The sequence below is a fragment of the Periplaneta americana genome, chromosome 8, assembly GCF_040183065.1.
Source record: "Periplaneta americana isolate PAMFEO1 chromosome 8, P.americana_PAMFEO1_priV1, whole genome shotgun sequence".
Lineage (NCBI taxonomy): Eukaryota > Metazoa > Arthropoda > Insecta > Blattodea > Blattidae > Periplaneta > Periplaneta americana.
In genome coordinates, this window is record NC_091124.1 from 93,072,155 (window position 1) to 93,094,299 (window position 22,145).

General features: G+C 36.3%; 1 long non-coding RNA gene across 1 annotated transcript in view; it reads left to right on the forward strand.

The window, feature by feature from the left end:
• Positions 1-22,145, forward strand: part of LOC138704890 (uncharacterized) — a 680,302-nt gene that overhangs the window by 239,676 nt on the left and 418,481 nt on the right. Inside the window, exon 2 of the long non-coding RNA XR_011333461.1 lies at positions 21,857-21,924. This is a non-coding gene — a long non-coding RNA (uncharacterized lncRNA). The remainder of the gene's footprint in view (positions 1-21,856; positions 21,925-22,145) is intronic.

Here is a 22,145-nt window from a genome sequence, read left to right on the forward strand (position 1 = left end):
ATTTTATTTTTCTATTTCGTGCAATATTCTGGTCACGAGACATAATCATATACTTTGTCTTTTTCGGGATTTACCTCCAAACCTATCGCTTTACTTGTTTCAAGCAGAATTTCCGTGTTTTTCCTAATCGTTTGTGGATTTTCTCCTAACATATTCACCTCTCGTACCAGAGAATCAGTCCCATTCCGAGGCTTATTGTATGGGTTCATAAAAAGCTGTTTTCTACGGTGTTGGGTTATTAGCCCTTTGCCCAACCCCCGAGCTGGATGACTACCCCTTATCGGCTGTCCACGACTGCTTATTCAATATATTTGCAGCTACCCTCCATATCTGGAGACCGTTTCCTCTTTCCGCAACCTGAGAATGAGTCATGCCGTGGTGATAGATTAACTATTTAAATTAGAAAGATTAGATATACAGATAGATATACATTCAGAGAGCAGGTACATCACGAGCTAAAATCCAACAATATTCTGCCACCATATTGGTACTCCACTGTCCTTGGTATCTTTTTTCCATAGTTGAAATTTCTTGATGAAAGCGATCACTATGCTCCTCACTGAAATCGCCATAATTCTCGGAGAAAAAGGCAAGATGGGAGTGAAGGAAGTGAATTTTCAGGAACATGTTATAACCCATAGTTGCATATGCCAACAGTAAATTTTGCACTAGTTCTTCATAGTTCTCACTTCTACGATTATCCAGAAAATTTAATACAACCTCCTTGAATACAATCCAGGTGGCTCCCTCTTTTCCTTTTAACAAAGATTCGAAGTGAGTGTCCTTCATTATTTCTGTGTCCATTAAAAACTCCCTCTTTTATTTCTGAGTCACTAATAGCAGGAAATTTTTCCTGAATATGTTTAAATGCTTCAGTGTTATGATTCATCCCTTTAACAAAATTCTTCATTAACCCTAACTTAATGTGTAAAGAGGTAAAATTACTTAACTTTGAGGTACAAGGGGTTGATGTATAATATTTTTCTTCTCTGGTTCTAGTGATTGTCGTTTTATTTTATAATGCTTACTGTATCTTGAGCTGACTGTCCCATTCGCACAGAAAGCAGCAAAATTTTGTGAAGCCTAATTGTATTCAGGAAGCAATGCTACAACCTTCAAATCCGCACATACTGTATAAACGATTCGGACTTTGAATATTATCATTAAAGCACATTTTAAAGAAATACACATCTTACACAGAATACTAACACCCCGGAAATCTCCTGGTAAACTGAAGAGATTTCATACGGCGGACTTGTTTCTCTCCCTTCAAATGGAACAGAAAAAGGCAATAAAACAATTTCCGTTTCTAAAGTGGTTTTGACAGGATGGTCTATTGTAAAATATAAACTACAGTAATGTTATTAAGACTCACAGTGAAAGAAATAAAATAAGATAAACTTAAGCGAATTCATTTCGCGAACCTGTTTCACCCACTCCAATTAGACTCGTAAAAGAGCAATAAAGTAATTTCCTTTTCTACAAGTGTTTCTAACATGGTGACCTACTTATACTAATATTGTTTTCACATAATGGATCGTTACATTTGCGAAACAAAATATTTACACACGAAATACGGTAATTTTTAAAATAAAATGCATAGAAATGATTCATATTGTGCATCTCGAAAATCCGAACTGATGGAACATTTTGCTTGTTATTTTGTTATTTTCGAAATCAGTAAGAATTTGTTACTTTTATGTCTGGCGCAAAATGACTGTTGACCAGTGTTATCATTGTGCTATGAAAATATATGACAACGCGGTTCGTTGGAAGAAAAATGGAATTTTCTGATGTAAGATTTCTGACATAATTTCTGACTTGTGACTTCACGATTTTAGCACAAAATTTAAGCGTGAGATTTAAATATTTAAATACTGCATCCAGGTTTATAATATTGTTGTACAGTTGTAATTACCTTAAAATCTTATATTTAAGTATAAATTGAATGTGCAAAATTGTCGCTATTTGATTGTGCTTAGATAAAATATACACTGCCTGAACGTACATGCACCTGACTGTTAGGTGTTTAATGGTTTCTTAATGGAAATTCCTGCAAGTATTAGCTTTGAAAATGTGCTTTTCAAATTCTTCAGTTTCACCCAAAAGCTCTGTCTGATATAAATATTAGAAGTTATTCTCTTTCCAGGTATAAATTTCCTCTACTGAACCGAACTGACAAGAGTTATTATTATTATTATTATTATTATTATTATTATTATTATTATTACTACTATCATCGTAAAGCTTTATGGCCACTGCTATGAAGTAAGGTTAGAATCTGACCGTGAAACTAACGGTCTGGGTTCAAATACTAGTTGGGGTAAAGCGTCGTAAAATAAATCAATTAAAAAAATCAACCCTTTCTGCTGAACATGTTTCTTAAGTTTTTGTTCAATAGTGGACATACAAAAGTAGAGGACGTTCTTTGTCACGTGCTGAGTTCTATCCTTTTGTGAAACAATAGAGGATGAACATAAAACAGGAGACATATATCAGCTTCTATAGGAGAGAGATGAACTCCGCTTTTCTGCCTGGAACGCATGATTTGTTACTTGCAGAGACTCCATAGCTAATTGGATCACGTAATTCTCCGTGTTAGGAATGTATTCAACATTGCATGTACTCCCGGCGTGTACTACTGGAATTTATTGTGGATGTGAATGTATATTATTCCTTTCCTTAACATTTGGATGAAAATTATGCATACTCCTGATAAGCAGCTCATGTTTCAAATATGTATTAAACATATTACGTTGAAACTTTTATACATATTATACAATTATGTAATCTGTACCTGTCCTCCCTGAAGAGTCACGAGAATATAGAACTCGGTCCAATAAGTAACATCGCATAAATCTTGGTGCTACGTTGCGATCCTATTATGCCATGTAATGTAATAGGATAGACAGCGGCTCGTAAACAGGTCACATCCTGCATCAGATACGACACTCTTCCCACAGGAACACGGGCGCGGGACAGGTGACACCGCATCCAAAGTTTTAAAACTACAAAAACTACGCGTTGGTGTTTTGAAAGGGTCCTGAATCTCATATTCTCTTATGTATTCCACGTGTTTATTCTGCATAAAGTTTTTCTATTTTCAAAAGTCGCTAAAATAACAACAAAAATAAATTAAAGGTATTGAGAATCCTGTAACATTACTCGCCATCTTCAAAACTGTGCGACTTGGACGCGTCGCCTGCCGTGGCTTTTTCCACTAATTTCTTTGTAGAGATAGGGACGTACTCTATTGGTGTAGTGAGGAAGAAGAGAGGTAAGAAATATGATGCAAATCCGGTTGCAGATGTATTAGGCGTTGCGAATTTAACACTCCAGAAACATCATTCTCTCTAAAATAGGATTTAAAATTTCAAAGTAAAACGTTTATGGTCGAAGTTCAAATGGAGAAAATGTTACGAACGTTTCAACATCTTTTCTCTCTCTCTCTCTCTCTCTCTCTCTCTCTCTCTCTCTCTCTCTATGAGGCCGGAAGGCGAACATTCCTATGCATCGCGAACCGAGGGTTTATTGTGCGCACGTGGGATGAGATGTAGCCCAACGACCACACGAACGCCGAACCGACCTAACCCCCAACACCCTAACGACCAGTCGCCATCCCTCTAAGTCCGTGTACCATTCCACCCCAACAGCTCCCCACATTCCTCCTCAAACGGTCTGAGGTGTAGCCACCCCTCCCGTCTGACTAACGGTCTGAGGTATATGCCACTCCTCCCGTCTGACCAACGGTCTGAGGTGTATGCCACCCCTCCCGTCTGGCCAACGGTCTAAGGTGTAGGCCACCCAACCCGTCGGGAGGGAAGTGGGTTCCACTGCTGGGTTACCAAATGCCATGCTTTGGCACATCCATGGAGGCCGGCCTAGAGCGTCAGGAGCTTCGGAGGGCCGCCACAGACGCGAACTGAAAACCAAGAACACAGCCAGAATGATAAGGAAAGGATGATGTGGGGGGAAAGGAAGTGGCGAGAATGAGTGGGGTTCCATACGCCTGATAAAGTTACCTGATATTCACCCATAGGAGTGAGGGAAAAACCCCGAAAAAAACCTCACCCAGGCAACTCGTCCCAAGCGGGGAATCGAACCCCGGCCAGCTGGGTTCGGGAGCGAACATGCTACCACGAGACCACATCGGTGGATTTTCAACCTCTTATGTCAATTCCTTTTCGTAAGATAAAGTTGTTAAAGTTGGTTAGAGGGGCAGCACCATCGCTTTCGTTATTGCCTCAGCCTATAGATGACAGTTTCCAAATTAAATGTTTATAAAAGGAAATTAAGCTGTAATATGCAAATATTTCACAGTGAGAGATCTCGGAACCTTCCTCTACGAGAACTGCGGTGATTCCTCTCAATGTGCAGACTATTAGCATCTTTCGGCGTTACTGTCCTGATGCTGGTCTGTCATTCTGCCCCTACATCAACTGTAGCTAAATTTGCGATAGGCTATTCAGAATATCCAAATCATCTTCCTCTTCTGATTTAATATCTATACGGTTGGTGTCATCATGCTTAGCTTTCATGCAAATAAGAAGAATAATTTACAAAGCAAAGTCAAAATACGTAAGTCAAAAGACAATGCAATAGCATTTGTGGAGGTGTAATCAAAGGATTAAACCTTTGGCAATGATCTGCGAAAACGCAAACTTGTGTTAAAGAGTGTAAACTCTAATTGTTGTTTTGCGTTTTCCCTGTTTCGACTTCAGTTCGCCTCTTCAGCTAGAGAAGTGTGACGACAAAAATTCTGTCGATCACTACTCTAGGACAGAGGGGAGAAGGAAAGATCTCTAATGAGAAATTCCAAATTGTAGACGAAGAATAAGATAAATCATAGTCCTAACCCCGGAAATTATAAAATCGTTGGTCGAACCACTAAAAACTTTTCATGCAATTACAAGGATTTTTTCACTTTTTAAGTGTTGAAAAGTGCGTAGAATGTTTATGATAAACTTTAGTAAAGTTTATATTATTGCGAAGTATAACTAATATTCATTTAGGCCTACTCTTTTTATATACTATATGCACATGTAATATAAAATTTAGACACCATATATTCTTACTTTTCTCTCAAAAACTTTAGTAGGCCCTATAACTCTTAAATTAGACGAGAGGTAAATGAACTTATTCTAGGAAATTAAAAAAAAAGCCAACGCCAGAAACAACTGTTCTTAACAGGAAAATTTGTATGTGCTTGGTATACAAATTGTATTAGTCATTCTACCAGAGAATAGCACCAAGTATAAGAACTATTCATGCAAACCCAATTTATATAACGCGCGATAGATTGATGCCCTTCTTAATAATATACTACTATATCAATGATACGCTGTTAATCCGTCAGTTTTATACTGTTTTTATTCTTTCTGGGTCGGCTTATCTTATTTCTGATTTTCTTTTTCTTTTTATTACTTGGAAGTTTAATTAAACATTACTTTTCATGGTGTATGATTAAACATTATATCTATGTCTTCTCCTCATTTTAACGTGCTGTTCTTAAATTCATCAATCTATATTCTCGGATACTTATTGTGGGTATAATCTCTTAGTCTGAAACCTGAAGAAATCTCAAGGTTCGTATTTGTGTTTCAAACCTTCGTCCATTTTTTTTCTCATTATCCATGCTCCCAAGTGAAAAATTATTAATTATTTAGGATTTTGTGGTGTTTTATTTTTATTTCTTAGAATATATGCTTTTGAAAATGTTTTCTTTAGTAACTTCATTTATTTTGTCTCTCTCGTACATTATGGAGCAAACTACACCTCTTTTATTTATTTTAATTCCCTCACTTATTATACCGCTATAATTGAAGACCTCGTCGGAAAAAGCAAGTAACATCAGCTTCTTGAAATATGTGATTTACCGTAGTGGAAAAAGTAATTTCAAAGCATTTATTTATAACAAATTATTATGTTCAATGGCTAAATAAACTTGAATTCTTGTTTAGTCAAAGGGTTGTGATATGAAATTATTTTTATGCTCGACCATGCCGAAATGTAGTAATTATACACCTGGTAGTAGCCCTTTAATGCACCTCATTACAGTACACCTATTCATTATAATTCAGTTGTTCAGCCAATGAGAAATCACCATTGTACCATTATGAAACCGCAAGTATCGATTATTCTCGGATATGCAATCGAAAGACAATTAGCGAAAAGTCACGGAGGCTGGAAATCCAATACTGTCGCAGAAGGTTATGTTCTGTTACTATAATAATTAGCGTTAATTGTAAATAATATTCAAATATATTCAATTTGTCATCTCGTTCTTCAATTCTAAATCAATTTCCAGGTTATATCAAGCCTAATGTTCATGTTATTCTCTAGATTATATAAAGGTCAATGACGTTCGTGCCTCGGAAAAATCAATACTTTCGCGTCTGCGCACATCTCACAATTCGTATGAAAATTATGAAACTCGCTTGCGCTCGTTTCATAAACAAACATACTCGCGTCTTAATTACTACCATTATAGGCTCGTTGCAAAATGTACTATTCTTTCTCCTGAAACATTAATTACAATTTTTTTGGTTGCATTCTTGTTCCGGGGAGGTCTTGAATTATTGTGTTACTGTGTAATACGCTTGTAGTGGTAGCTTATTTTACTTAAAACATATCGAACTTTCTTGAGGTTATCATTATAAAATATTTTTTTTCGTAATCAAACACAGCAATGTGTGCGTTCAGAATCGATTAACTAATTTCTAGTTTCACTAATTATCTGGCATATAGGCCTAATTTGGACTCACTAAGCACTATGTCTCCATCCGTTCCATGGTCGCATCTTAGTAATGAAATTATGACCGCCGATGTATTTTATTATTACAAATTATTATTTATCTACTCAGGATTTTAGATCTTTGGGCCGTCCGCTGAAACGATGGAGTGAGACCGTAACAGGCCACCAGGTTTAAGACGTAATAGGAAAAAGAAGAAGAATGTTAGAATAAAATATTAATATTTTTTTTTATTTTCTACATAAAGATTAAATTTTTGTCCTACAGAATATATCTATTATGGTAACAATGGTTATTACAGAAGAGATTCTTCGCCCAACAGTGCATAATACTGTGGAATCCCTGCCACCAAGTCACTCAATTGAGTTGACTTAATATATGTCGAACTTGGAATCGGGCCACAAAGGGAAAAATACTAGAGGAGAGGGATTCGATCCGGTGTTGTGGACTTAACTTCGGAGTAGCTCAGTGGTCAGGACATTTGGTACGTAGAATCAAGGACCCGAGTTCGATCCCCGGCGCCGAAACGAATTTTTCTCCTCTAATAACTATTTTTATTTTGTTCTTCAAAATTTCACGTTGAAAGCTATGTTAATTTCACGAGTTAGTGTCTTCTATAACATCTCTTCTTCGTCGAGTGTTAAAAGTGAATGGTCTGAAAAGTCTGAAATGGTGTACTATAAAAATAAATTAGGCTACTAGTTACAAAGATTGAAGCATAATTTTCTCTAATGCAAGGAAATGCTACGTTAAACCTCGACGATCCTCAAATTTCTCGGTGTTCACCGAAGAAAGAAGCAGAAGAGAATAGGAGGGGTTGTAATTTAGCAGTCAATGCTTCACTGATTCGCGATGTGCAGTAGAACACAATAATTAATAACGCGTTCCAAGAATAATGATCAAAGAACGCTTCTGGTAAATGAGTACGTTAACAGTCATCCCTGATACTTAATGACGCAACTCTTCTATTTTCTCGAAATTAATAGTCTCAAGGAAACCTTTTTATATGGGATAATTATTTAGGGTACATGAATTTTAATTACTTTTTAATCATCAATTTTGTATTGCCGTTGATCATCATAAAAGAGAGGAGGAATACATAATGATTCAATGGATTGCATCTCATTACAGTATTATTGATGAGTCTGCAGGCCTCCTTGTAAAGGAAAGCTCAATTATTCAGCAATGGCTATAAATACACACACTTTATATACTTCAATCGAAAATACACAAAGATCTGGACGAAAGTTATTAGTACCACAGACTCGGCAATCACTCCAAAGTAAACAGTGGAAACGTCTAATGAAAACCATCCAATTCTACTGTACAATAGAAAGTGCTATAGCAATGTTTAGAAGAGAATTTGTCACGATGCCTTACCAAATAACTACATGAATACATATTATCTTCTCTTTATTCAATTGTGTCTTCTGCAACAGCGAAGTTATGGTGGACAGAGAACATTCTCAAACTCATGACACCTTTGAAGAGATCACTATCATAATCTACTTTGAAGAATTGAACCCTTACGTTCATTGCAGTCACTTTTTATGACCATATGACAAGCATGAAACAAGGGATGGCCACCAAGTTCCTGCAGAAGAAAAGTAAACATGAGAAGTTCATTTGCAAAAGGTATCTTGTCCACCTGATAACGAAAATAAGCTTCCTGCATTCTTCAAATACTGGGTGTTCAGTTCAAAGTGTGTCATGGCTCGCTGTATGCCGTCATGTGGCTAGTCGATGAGTCTAGAGAATTCAATCTTCCTACACTTCCACAGAGGTGTATTACTTATGTTTCAGAGAAATTGCCTAGCAAGTACGGCGTTCATTCAGAAGAGTACTTACCGATACGTACGGTAACGCCCGTAGTGGCAGGAATGTGAACTGTTTCGAAACATGTACTGTGGTGAGTTTTTTTCTTACTGTCGGGATATGTGGAGAGGGTTAAGACGATTACTTACGTATTTGTTGACATTAATTTCGACGATCAACATGGACACGGAGCATTTGATTTGTGTTGTGGAATGTTGCCGTACGCAACCGATGATAACAAATACCCTGCGTACGACTTGCCCGCGCAAAACACTGTTCGAAAGAGGTTATGGTAGCACACAGACCGTACAGACCGCCATCTGTTGCTACGACGTTCAAGTTATACCGTACACGTTCTCAAGTTCAGATTGAACGCCTTGATTAATAGGCAACTTCTCTGACACAAAAGCTGAAACTCGCTTCAAATCGCTGACTCATCAGCAGTGACGGCATGACACAGTTTGAAATGAACACCTAGTATACATACATAACTCTACATGCAATTCTCATGATTTGGCTTCAGAACGCTTCTAAACTACTAAAATATTGCGTTAAAAGTGACTATTGGAATCAAACTGACTCTTGTCCACAGCAAAATTGCGAAAAAAAAATAGTAGTTTCAGCTTTGGAATCATTTGATTCTAAATGCACCTAAGCCCTTTGGTTTCATCATGTATCTTGTCTAGCTGGTAAAAAATTTTAGACCAAAAAACATTTATCGTGATTTCTCGCAATGTTATGGGAATGGACAAAAATAGTTTTGAAAGTAAGCTCCTCACATGCACTTTCCTGCTCGGAACCAACTTGGGTCCGCTGAATTTGTAGCCTACAATGCTACCATTTGAACCAGAGTGACGGACCTATTAAGAAAGTGCATAATATAATTTCAAATCAAACAAAAAGTAACAAGTAACATTGTTAACTACTTGATCGAGTGTAGCACATTATTATTTATCCACCAATCAGTAATAGGTCTATTTATCAGATATTTAATGACAACTAAAAAGCAGTTATTATTTTCAAGAGAAATATATCTCACTGATTTAGGTTATTATTTTGCGTGTGTAGGGTAAAGGTTGGTAATATTGTGATACTAATAATATTATGATAGTTCTTTTTGAGATTTTTTTTACAATTTTACTGAGCGAGAGGAAGATCGTTTTTTGCGTCAACCTATTAAGGGAATATTCGTGGACAAATTTCTGCACAAAACCAGCCCTCCTCTCGCTCAATAAAATTGTAAAAACTTCTCAAAAAGTGCTATCATAATATCATTAGTATCCCCTGGTAGAGGGGAAGATAAGGCCTGATGACCGTATCTCCACCAGGTTAAATAAATAAATAAATAAATAAATAAATAAATAAATAAATAAATAAATAAATAAATAAATAAATAAATAAATAAATAAATAAATAAATAAATAAATAAATAAATAAATAAATAAATAAATAAATAAATAAATAAATAAATAAATAAATAAATAAATAAATAAATAAATAAATAAATAAATAAATAAATAAATAAATAAATAAATAAATAAATAAATAAATAAATAAATAAATAAAATAAATAATAAATATTTATATATTACCAACCTTTACCCTATTTGACATTCTTAGACCAAATGTACAAAGTCCATCAGCATCTCTCATGAGTGAGTAATTGTCTCTCGTCGATCAACAGATCCGTGGACACATTACAACTGCAACACGAATTTTCCGTCTTATTTTCATTTAATAATAATGGTGGAAAGAGATAATCGAAAGATTATACAGGAAAACTGAAAGTAACTCGAGTAAAATTTCTCCAACACCATCTTTGTCCACCATAAATTATTCCTCTTGGCTCTTTGAGATTTGAACTCAATTCGTCTGTGAAAGCCGATTGTCCTAGCTGTTCCGTTAACGAGGTACAGATGTTGCCAGAAATGAACAGTTACTCTGTTGTAAAGTTTTCCAGAACTCTTTTTTGTTTTTAAAAAATTGTCTGTTTTGTTTCGACAATTTTGTTGAATGTCATACCCTATACTTGTTCGTTTTATTCTTGTGTTCCAAGAAGACTATGGGAATGTTGGAAACCGACACGGTCGCATAGAGCGAGGGTATATTAACGCTAGCAAGACGTGACGTGTATGAAGATTAGTTCTCCGTCTATATCTTCCCATTTATCTCTACTTTTCTTTGTATTTAACCAAGGACAAACATTTCTCCCATGACCACTTCCTTGAGCGCTGTAACCATAATGCGACAAGAAAACTTCTAAAATGGGAGTATCCCAAGCAGCCTGAACAGACGGTTACTGAAACCTTTTCCACGAAGGAGTAAAATAAATATACTAATTAACTAATTAAATACTTTAAAATCTTTTCCATCACGTATGCTTACAAGAAATTATTCCCAAACTAGAAAAGGGCTCCAGGATAAAAGTAATGGAAGTAACAAAGTAAAGATTTGGAATTTCATTTTTTTTAGAAATGTTTCTTTCGAAATATTTCATTCTACTTTTAAGGTAGTGATTTTAGAAAATTAATCTAAAATAACGTAAGAATGAAATAAAATTTTAAAATAATTGCGTTGTTTAGTTGGTTATCAACGAAGCTGTATAAACTAACCGGTTATTTAGCATCGATGTGATTGGTGATACCAAGATGAGGCTGAGGATTTGACATAGATTATCTGACATTTGCCTTATAGTTGGGGATAACCTCGGAATAAACTCAAGCTCGGTTATCAGCCCAAACGGGAATCAAGCCCGCGCCTGAGCACAACTCCGGATCTGCAGGCAAGCGCCTCAGCCGACTGAGCTATGCTGGTGGTTAATAATCGAGTTTAAATACAAAGTTAGAGCTGACAGTTTCCTATATGAACCTATAAAATAACAATGTGTTTTGTAAGTATGGGAAAATAAATATTTGATCGTAATTCATTATAATCATCGCCGGGCGAGAGAACTAACTTCCTAAAATGCGGAGATTTTTTACATAATCACTTCTTAAATTTATAGCTGAACATCTGGCGTGTCAACGTTATTATTCAAAATACCGGAAATGTCAAGACTTCAGCTGCTATCCGAATCAACAAAATACCGCCAATGGTCTTCTTGCTTGCTACTTGAATGCCACTAAATCTATCAGATCCGCGGTGTCCACTACTCGTGAAATCGTCGGACATTACGAAAGGATTACGTTAATCATACACCTCCTGTCACTCAAAGACATTTCTACCTCAGTGTTCCCAATATACTCCTGTCCACATTGTGTGATCTTCATACTACTGTCCAAAATGAACTGTTACAGTTCCTATGCTTAAATACAAAATTTAAGACGCACAATTAGTTGAACGGCTAGTATCTAAATTCCGTGCTCTAAAGCCAGGTTCAAAATTGAAAGTTAGATTTGCTTGTGGAACTTGTTGGAAAAGACGATATTGAGACACTTTTTCTCTTCTTCACTACTTGACCAGAGAAAGATCTTTACCGATCTCCTTATATATCGATGGCCCAGAACCAGACTGTTCCAACAAATCCATTTACTTTTTTTTTTTCCAGGAGAGCTATTTTAAGCTCCTGACATTCAAAGCTTCATGAAACAATTTGGAATAGCTTCATAGCAACCTTATGGAGAGGAATATTTACCATTTTGTTCGATTCATATATGCAGACAAGAACTGGAACACAATGCAAATCTAGTCTTTCAGGTGAAGCTTCCTGTAAAGCAGATTTGAATAATTTCAAGGGAAAAATTGTTCCGGGGCCGGGTATCGATCCCGGGACCTATGGTTGAACGTACCAGCGCTCTCCCAACTGAGCTACCCGGGAACTTCACCCGACACCGTCTCAACCTTTCCCTTTATATCCACACAACTCGCGTGGGCTGACGAAACGCCAGAGACCCACATCGAGTGCACACAAACTCTGTGTGACTGGGAATTGTGGTTTTCTGTTAACGTGCACAGTGACGTATATATTATGCACATCTAGTCTTTCAGAGCGCTGGTACGTTCAACCAGAGGTCCCGGGATCGATACCCGGCCCCGGAACAATTTTTCCCTTAAAATTATTCAAATCTGCTTTACAGGAAGCTTCACCTGAAAGACTAGATTTGCATAATATATACGTCACTGTGCACGTTAACAGAAAACCACAATTCCAAGTCACACAGAGTTTTTGTGCACTCGATGTGGGTCTCTGGCGTTTCGTCAGCCCACGCGAGTTGTGTGGATATAAAGGGAAAGGTTGAGACGGTGTCGGGTGAAGTTCCCGGGTAGCTCAGTTGGGAGACCGCTGGTACGTTCAACCAGAGGTCCCGGGATCGATACCCGGCCCCGGAACAATTTTTCCCTTGAAATTATGGAACACAATGAAACACAGATTTCTTTCTTATAAAAAGTTCGACTTAGAACAGTCTGGTTCTCAGCCATCGATATCCTGGAGTAGCGAAAAAATATCTCAGTAAATTCAGAATGGCTTGCAATGAAGCACCGACTACATTTCTCACGGCTTACGCCCTCACATCAGTAAATCCATTATTCATTCCTAATTCACACATTTTTAACATTTGTCTGTCACTAATGATAATGAAAACTTGTTAAATTAAAATCTTTTACATTTAATTTTATTAACTTATGAAACTTAATGTGGTACTGTACCTGGTGATTGTTTCGGCGTGATTTGTCGCTATTATCAAACGAATAGTGAGGTTTTGTGCGTTTTTCACTAGAAGTTTTAAGATGGCAAAAAATCAGGCCCAAAATAATCAGTAAGATAAAATATCATATTAAGTTTAATATGTTAATACGCTGAAGTGCAAAGGCTGTTAATTTAACAAGTTTTAATTGTCATTAGTGAAATACATTATATTACTAAGTAGAATGAATATAAACACATATCTGTATATACGATAATGGAGTACTGATCACTTTTGTCTAAAGAGATACCTATAAGTCAGTGATATCACCAATACACTCATTTCTAAATGAGGAGGGTAAGAACAAGAATCTTCCTGGCTTATATTGGTATAAAGTTCTAAATTAGATAGAATCAGGTATAAATATGTAGGACAATATCAGTCACAAGAGAAAGACAAGGAGAAAAAGAGGAATACAAAGAGAACGAGGGGATTACAAGGAGAACAAGGGGAAGATAAGTAGAACAAGAGGAGAACTAGGAAAACTAGGGAAAGAGAAAAAGAATACGAAATATAGAAGAAAATGAAGGGACCAGTGAAAACAAGGAGAATAAGAAGAGAAGAAGTGAGTGGGTTTCATTTTTATGTGGCGGTCAATTTCCAAGTTAACCCCCCATACCTAGTGAGGAAAGTAACTTAGTTTTACGTGAAAATCCAATTTACGCTATCTAGTTTATATTGAGATTGTAATTTCAGACTTCTATAGTATTCAGCGGGATGCGAGATTTTCGGGTATTTGAACCATGTTGTAGATGTAGGAAATCTCAACGTTTCGGAGTTACATAAGGGCTCCATCATAGAAGAAGGGGTGAAATTTTGCTAGTCAAATCCTGTAGATGAGATCTTGATAATAATAATAATAATAATAATAATAATAATAATAATAATAATAATAATAATAATAATACTTTATTGCCAGAACAAAGATAACGGATCTCCTTTTTATTCCTTTTTTGATATTGGAGCCGATGTGTACTTGTAGCTCCGAAAAATTATGCGTCTCTGGATCTATGACATTGTGCAAACACCCATACATCTTGCGTCAGAAGGCAAAGAGAAGTAAGCGCAAAAACATTATCAGGTTATGGTTGGTACATAGCATACAGAATGGAAGTGAAATAATCCTGCAGATTTTCAGAGCGAATAGCTCATGTTATATGTAACAAAAAGTGTAATATCATATTGGTGGAAAGTTTATAGTTTTCTCGGAAAAAAAGTTTTTTTTTTTTCCCAAACGTTTATCGTCCTTTATTCAGTAACTATTGCGAATAGGATCGTGAATTTTGTCCATATCGATAGAAAATCTAACAAAGAATCATTTATTCCTATGGGATATTTCAATAGCGTGGACGGTTTTCGTGTAAATTTAATTTAAAAATCACAAATTTCAAGCCACTGAATGATGCGACCAGATTGCAACGTTGTAACCAGAGACTGAGACGCTAAGTATGGAGACAGACCTGACTTCGTTGACCTCTTACATCTGAATCACGAGAAGAAAAAGGACTGTGTTAGCGGCGATGTTGCCAGACTGGTGAAAATTCCAACTTAATTTTCTAATTAACCGTGTATTTAATCACAAAACGTAATATAGGTTTTCTATTAATTTAAGTGTTCCCTATCGCCCCTTTCAATTTGCAGGATTATTTCACTTCCACTCTATATAGTATTTTATGCTTATTTTGATGTTAGTGAAATGAAATGAAATGATTAGCCTAAAAAAAATGTCCCGTTAAGGGCAAAGGCCTCCTCCTATAGAGGGAGAGCTCTATTTGTCTCACGCGGTGAGCTACTCCGCGTAAGAGTAGAATTGTTCACTTGGTTCACATTCTGCACACTTTGGTATTGTTCGCTTGTTTCTGTCGCACTGGTTTTAGTCGCTGTTCACTTGTCCTCTTATGTTTCTCCAGTCTTCCCTATGTCTTGCTCTGCTTGACCAATGGCTTCCTACTCGTTTACTGAAGAGGTCGGCCCATCTTCGTCTTGGTCTTCCGGGTGATCTCTTGCCAATGCGGGGATCCCATAGTGTGACTTTCTGCGTCCATCTTTCGTCTCTAAGTCGTGCAACATGGCCTCCCCACTTCCATTAGTACTCCCGAATTGCAGGGATTGATACTTGCGCATATACTCGTATTTCGATATTCAAAGCAAGTAAGTCATACAAATGTGTGCAAAGTGGAACAGTCATCACATCATATCTCAAAATGGAGACTTTGGACTTAAGCAGTAAAATTTTGAAAATATTCAACTTTTTTTCCCTCTATTACTGTATCTTGTACAATAATGAATATTAGTATGTGTGAACCACTGTCCTTCTGCTACATGAAAAAAAATAGTTTTACGATTAAAAAAACATTTTTGTTTTCAAAATTCAGTTCTCTGTGCAGTGATGAAGCTTTTCTCACATAACTTTAAAACTATCCAATATTCTGTGATGAAATATTTTTGTGTATTTATGCATGCCATATCTACAATATGATGCAAGCTCAATTCTCTACCTTTGATAGATTGTCTGATAAAAAATAAATCCATTTAAAAATAGTCAAATATTAGTACTTTCTTCTAACACAAAATAAAAAAAAATATTAAGGAATGTAGTTGAAAGAGCATGATATTGTAAATATGAGTTTCAGCAATAAAATAAAAGAGAGAAAACATGAAAAAGTTAACAAGTTTGTGAGTTAGGAGGGAAACGCTTCATCACTGCACAGTGAACTGCCACCATTTTGAATTTTGAAAAAAATATAAATAATTTTATTTAATCGTAAAAATATTTTTTTCATGTAGCAGAAGGACAGTGTTTTACACATACCAATTTTAATTATTGTACAAGATACAGTAATGGAGGTAAAAAAAAATGTTGAATATTTCCACAAATTTTACTGCTGTAAGCTGTACCTAACCCCTTAACGACTTCTGAGGTAAGACATCTCCCAGCTCATATTTACATCTACAATATTAGAAATTAAAATTAGCCATTAATTACCTATTGTGGCCAAGAGTACAGATAGCCAATACTTCACATGCGGTCTGATGCTTGATCAGAATTCGGAGAAAACAGACACGTAATTATCTCAGTTCAGCGTAGTTTGCAGTCGACGTCTCTCTGCATTCCTTGTTTATTTTGTCCCGTCTAATTGTAAACAAAACAAAATGCTAATTTTAAATTATAAATTTAATTTATTACCGTCGCGCTGCAATGGACATGAGATATTATTTAATCACTTTGCATGTCTCATGATGGGAGTCTAAACACGTAGCGTAATGACGTCACGTCCAATGTCATTATTCTGCGGGCAGGGGAGACGAAATGCAAACTGAAACGAAGCGGACATTTTAATCACGAGCACGCTAATAGTCATTGCTTCACTTTGCAACAGATTCAGACTTTAGGTTTTTGTAACATGGCAAGGAGAAAACGAGATGGTGCAGACAGAATAACAGGAGAACTATGTGTAACCAACCACAAATGGTGCATATACTAACTTTACTTTTGGACTGTGCGATAAGTAAAATGATACGAAAGGAACCTTCATGTAGAAAATTAAGTCGATTGCCTCTTCAGTCTCTGCACCCTTTGGGAAGTGAACCAATAGTTCTGATATTACAAAATTATTACGAAACTATTCATTCAAATATATACTACTTTCCAGCATCCAAATTTAACCGCCTGAATAAATGATTTATATTGAAACAAGAGATGCTACAAAGTTTCCTCCCAACTATATGCAAATATTCTTATCCTCCTGAGTCTGAGATTTTTAAAGTTCAATATAATTCTACACTTAAAAAAGGCACTGGCATGAGGAAAAATGCTGAAAAAATTCTGCAGGTTACAGTTAGGGCACAAATTCAGGTATATTACATTATACTTCGGGTCTCTGCACATACATCTTACATCATAATTAGAGCCCGGAATTTTAGGTGCTAAAAGTTAATATTGTTCCTCGTTACAGTTTATAAATATAAAAGCCATACCACCACTTCTTTGAGATGTCACTCAGTATTTTCCCTTCGGTACCGCTAAAGGTCTCTAATCCTCTTAACCACCACTTACAAACTAGCGTACGATTTACAAGATCATTGCCATAACTCCACTTCTTTGAAATGCCATTCTTGTCATTCAGTATTTTCCCTTTGGTGTCGTTAAAGGTCTTTAATCCTCTTAATCTCACTTACAAATTAGCATACAGTTTACAAGATCCATTGCTCAGTCCTTCTGACTCTTATCTATTATTACATATCGGAATCTTGTGAACTATGCTTAAAACTCTCCTCACGGGCACCACTTCTATTCATCTACGCTCAGTGTCATTCTTAACTTTTAGCACCTAAAATTCCAGGCTTTAATCATAATAATCAATCATGTATGAAGTAAGGTATACTTTACTATATTCTCAGGACTCAGGAGGATATAGCATTAATTAATTTTATCATTTTAATTAATTTAAATGACGATCGTCCAAAAACAGTAAGCAAAACACATACCTGTAGTACATTGTGCATTAACAGAATCTCGGAAATAGAAAAGCTCAACTTCGTCTCGCTTTTTCAAACTCTTCCTCGATTCTGCAATAACGAACTTACCATACTTGTACAGCAAAATAGCTATTATTTTATTTTAGAATTATCTTTAAATACACCTCTGATTGAGGTTCTCGCTGATATGTATATCTATTATCAGGCAGGACATCTTACCTGATGATGTGTATGAGAGGAAGAACAATAATTGTTTGTATACATCAGAAGTCTGATTAGTGTAATATGTAGCTAGTCGGCGATGTATGTAATGGAGGGGGAAAGGAACTGGCCATCATATCTCATTATCTCCTGGCTTAGTTGCCTTATGAATGATGCCTTTTTGGTGTCATATAAGATTTAGATCTGTCTTTGGACAGCTGACTAAGCAACAGGAACTCTTTAAATGCATAAACCGTGTGTTCATTTCAAAACTTTCCAACTTGAATAATTTTAGATATTCAGATACATGCAGGGTGACCGGACGTCCTCTTTTATCCGGTCATGTCCTTCTTTTTAGGCCTTTGTCCGGGGTCCGGGCGGATTTTTTAAAAAATCAAGAAATGTCCTCCTGTTCATAAATTGTATGCCTGATGTTTTGAAATTATCTGATTTGACGCCTTTTTCAAGTAATTTGCCTGTAGGTGGCAGCAGCATCGACGGAATATATTCTTTGCCAACGATCATAAATTTTTTGCTTACAAAATAATATTAAATTCACACTTTGTGCGGCCTTTTTATGTATTTTGATAACAATTATAGTTCCCTTGGCTTTAATATGTAGTTAATTGTAAAACCATTTCATATTATTAACTTTTATCACATACATAATTTTAAGTATAATATAGACCTGAGCCTAAATATAAATAGATATTATCTGTCCTCTTTAGTAATTATAGTTCCCTTGATTTTCATATGTACTTACCCGTAAAATCACTATTATTAAGTTTTATCATAATTATTTTATGGTATTAACATACCTTTAAGTATGATATAAGCCTAAATCTATACTGTAAATATTTTATAATAAAATAGATATTGACGTAATTTATAGTATAATATAGGCCTAAGTCTAGATTTAAGTACATATTTCTGTCCTCTTTTTTTTTGTCCTCCTTTTTGAAGCTTTGTATCCTCTTTTTTTTATCGATGTAAATCTGGTCACCCTAGATACACGATACTGAGGAAAAGCACGTCCATTTATTTTTAGAGAGGGAAGTTCAAAACTACTGCTGATTGAATTTTCTGTTGCACCCGTTCACTTTCAAACATCCACACTTTTTAATTTCAAATTGCACCTCTATCTTCAGACATAGTCTATCTGACTTAAAAAAAAATTATAATAATTTCATTACAAATAACTACTTCAAACATAGGATGTTTTATAGTGATCTATACAGTTGCCACGTTCAAACGACGTGAGTACTTTCAATTATCCAATCCGATTACACTTTTACATTTGATAATTCCTATTTCTATTTCTTATTATTGATATATTTCAGACATAATTCATCACTCATTGGACTCTACTGAACAAGAGTTCCACAGAATATTATGAAGTTTAATTACAACACTACGTGGTTTTTAACATTATTTTTTAATTTTATGACCTATAATATTACATTTTAATTATGGAGATGTTTTGTACATCATTAATCTTAAACAGTTTATCTACCACCAATGTAATGGCTATACAGTTTGATATTGGGATATTGTATAATTGTGCCTGAAGATGCCTGAATGGGCGAAAACGTTTGCAATTTGTAATTCATGTATATAAAGCTTAATGACCATATAATATAAGTCATTATTTTATATTGATTTGTCATTTGACTGAGTAACAAATATTATATTGTGTTTATCTATATTAATTGACAATCTGAATATTTCCATCATGCTTTCTAAAAATAATAATTTCGCCAACCCGTTTCTGAGATACAGCTAATTTAATGAATAAGAATAATACGACGACAGGGATTAAAATTAATACCAGCCATTTATAACAAATAACAATAGAAACAGAATCACAACAGTTCAGGTCTACAGATAAATACTCAAAGATCCCACACACGCAATATAATGTAAGATGTTAAGGCGTGTAAAAATAAATATAAAAGAAAACACCCGCCGGACAAATCCACGACAGCAGGAACTCCAGTCATACCTGGCAAACAGCAGATTCGTTCTCTAGTACACGCAGTAATAGCATAGTATCTTCATAATACTGTTTTATATGAACTAAAGTTTAATTAATTAAATGGACCTAACTTAGAAAACGGATGACGAGAGGGTGTGCAATTTAAAATGCAAAAGTGGGGGCGGTTGAGGGTGAAGGGATAGAACAGAAAATTCAATTAGCAGTGGTTTTGAACTTTCCCCTCGAAAACTAAGTCGATATATTTTTCCTCCACATCGTGTCCGCTGCACATATAAAATTATTCAATGTGAGAAGTTTTGAAATAAACACACATTATATTATAATTACTATTTCCTGGTTCAGAAAGTTACCTTGTTGAGGTTTTTCCGGGGTTTTCCTTCAACCCAATACGAGCAAATGCTGGGTAACTTTCGGTGCTGGACCTCGGACTCATTTCACCGGCATTATCACCTTCATTTCATTCAGATACTAAATAACCTGAGATATTGATACAGCGTCATAAAATAACCCAATATTAAGAGAATACACGATTTTAAGAGCTTTGAACATAATGTTAAAACACTATCGTTATACAACAATTTTTATAATGTGCAAGAGTATTTGTAAAATGATTTTGATTTCATCTGTAACGCAGCATATTGCAAATATTGATTCTATTTTACATTGTATAATATGCTTTTATGTATTTTTATTGTGTATTTTTTATTTTTGACCTAACCTATTGTAATTGTATTGTTGAATGGTTGTAATAAAATAAATTAAATTAAATATATGACTTAAGGTCAGAGCTGTCCACCGTTGTGGCTGAGGGATTAACAAGTCTAACTCCGAACCCAGAGGTCCCGGGTTCGATTCCCGGTCAGGACGAGTTGCCTTGGTGAGGTTCTTTCGGGGTTTTTCCCTCACTCCTATGGATAAATGTCAGGTAACTTTATCAGGCGATTGGAACCCCACTCATCTGCGCCAGTTCCTTTCCTCCCCCATCATCATCCCGTTTCGGGTTATTCAGATCACTCTACAGACGGCCTCCCGAAGCCGGCCTCCGTGGAATGTAGTCAGCTTAGTCAGGCATGGACACCGGCCTTAGACCAACTCAGGCCCTCTTACAATCAAGGTCATGAAGATCACGGACCGAGGACGGCAACCGATTCCAACCGGCGGAACAGGGCTCGCCGCCCGCCAAACTTCACGCAGTAATCCCGGGAGGGGCGGAGCTTACGAGCGATGACAATTCCCGGCCCCGGATTGGCCGATCCGCCAACCAATCCCGTTTCACCTGAGACAGCCACATCTATATAACCTTTCGACTTTCTGTTCGGACATCACTTCCCTGAAGATGGCTGCAGAGATAGCATTCGAAAGCTTGGAGCATTCCAAAATCTTAACTCGGCTGATATCCCGCGAAAACATATTAGCGTAGTCAAACGACGTTGGATGGCTTCTGCAATGGCACCCGAGGCGGACCTCCTCGGGGGAGGAGTTTCGCCTTGGACCGACAGGGGGGCCTTGGGGGAAGTTGCCGAAGCAGGAATGGTATATGGATTCTGTCGGCTGTAGGCACTGGTCGTTAAGGGGGTCATGTGGTTTGGACGGTGTGCGTAGGGGATCTGTGGCACGCAATTCATTCCATATCGAGGGTTAGCGCAATAGATCACATTAGGTCACAGTACTGGGCCATCCGTGCTCCCCTCAGTTAAATTCCATTCCATTCCATAAGGTCAGAGCTAAAGACGAACACGTGGCAAGTACACACCCCCACGTCAATGGAGGAAAAACGTATTTCCACTTCCTTGCCGAGAATCGAACCGGACCTGCTGGATTTTCATTGAGAACGCAACATATCTTAAATATACAGGATATATCCGAGAGAGTCACGTTTGGTTTCCATGTATTGAAGTTAATTGTAACATGTTTTTTTTATGTTCCAGGAGCTGTAGAAGACAGAATAATGGAAAGAAGAATGGAAGAATAAATTAGAGCTTCGCATCGAATACTGGTAAGTAGCACACTTAAATTTAGCTATGCTTAAGTTTTCTTACTCAAATCTTTTTTTTAATTTGTATCTCACTTCATTTCTGTCGTTACTTCTTCTGATCCAACTCTGTATTGTTGCGATGAAAGCACCGGCAAGCGAAACTCATGATATTTGCATGAAACGCTCACGTGGAAATGAGATAATTTCATTACTATTGCAAGAGTAAAATAGATTAGTAGTGA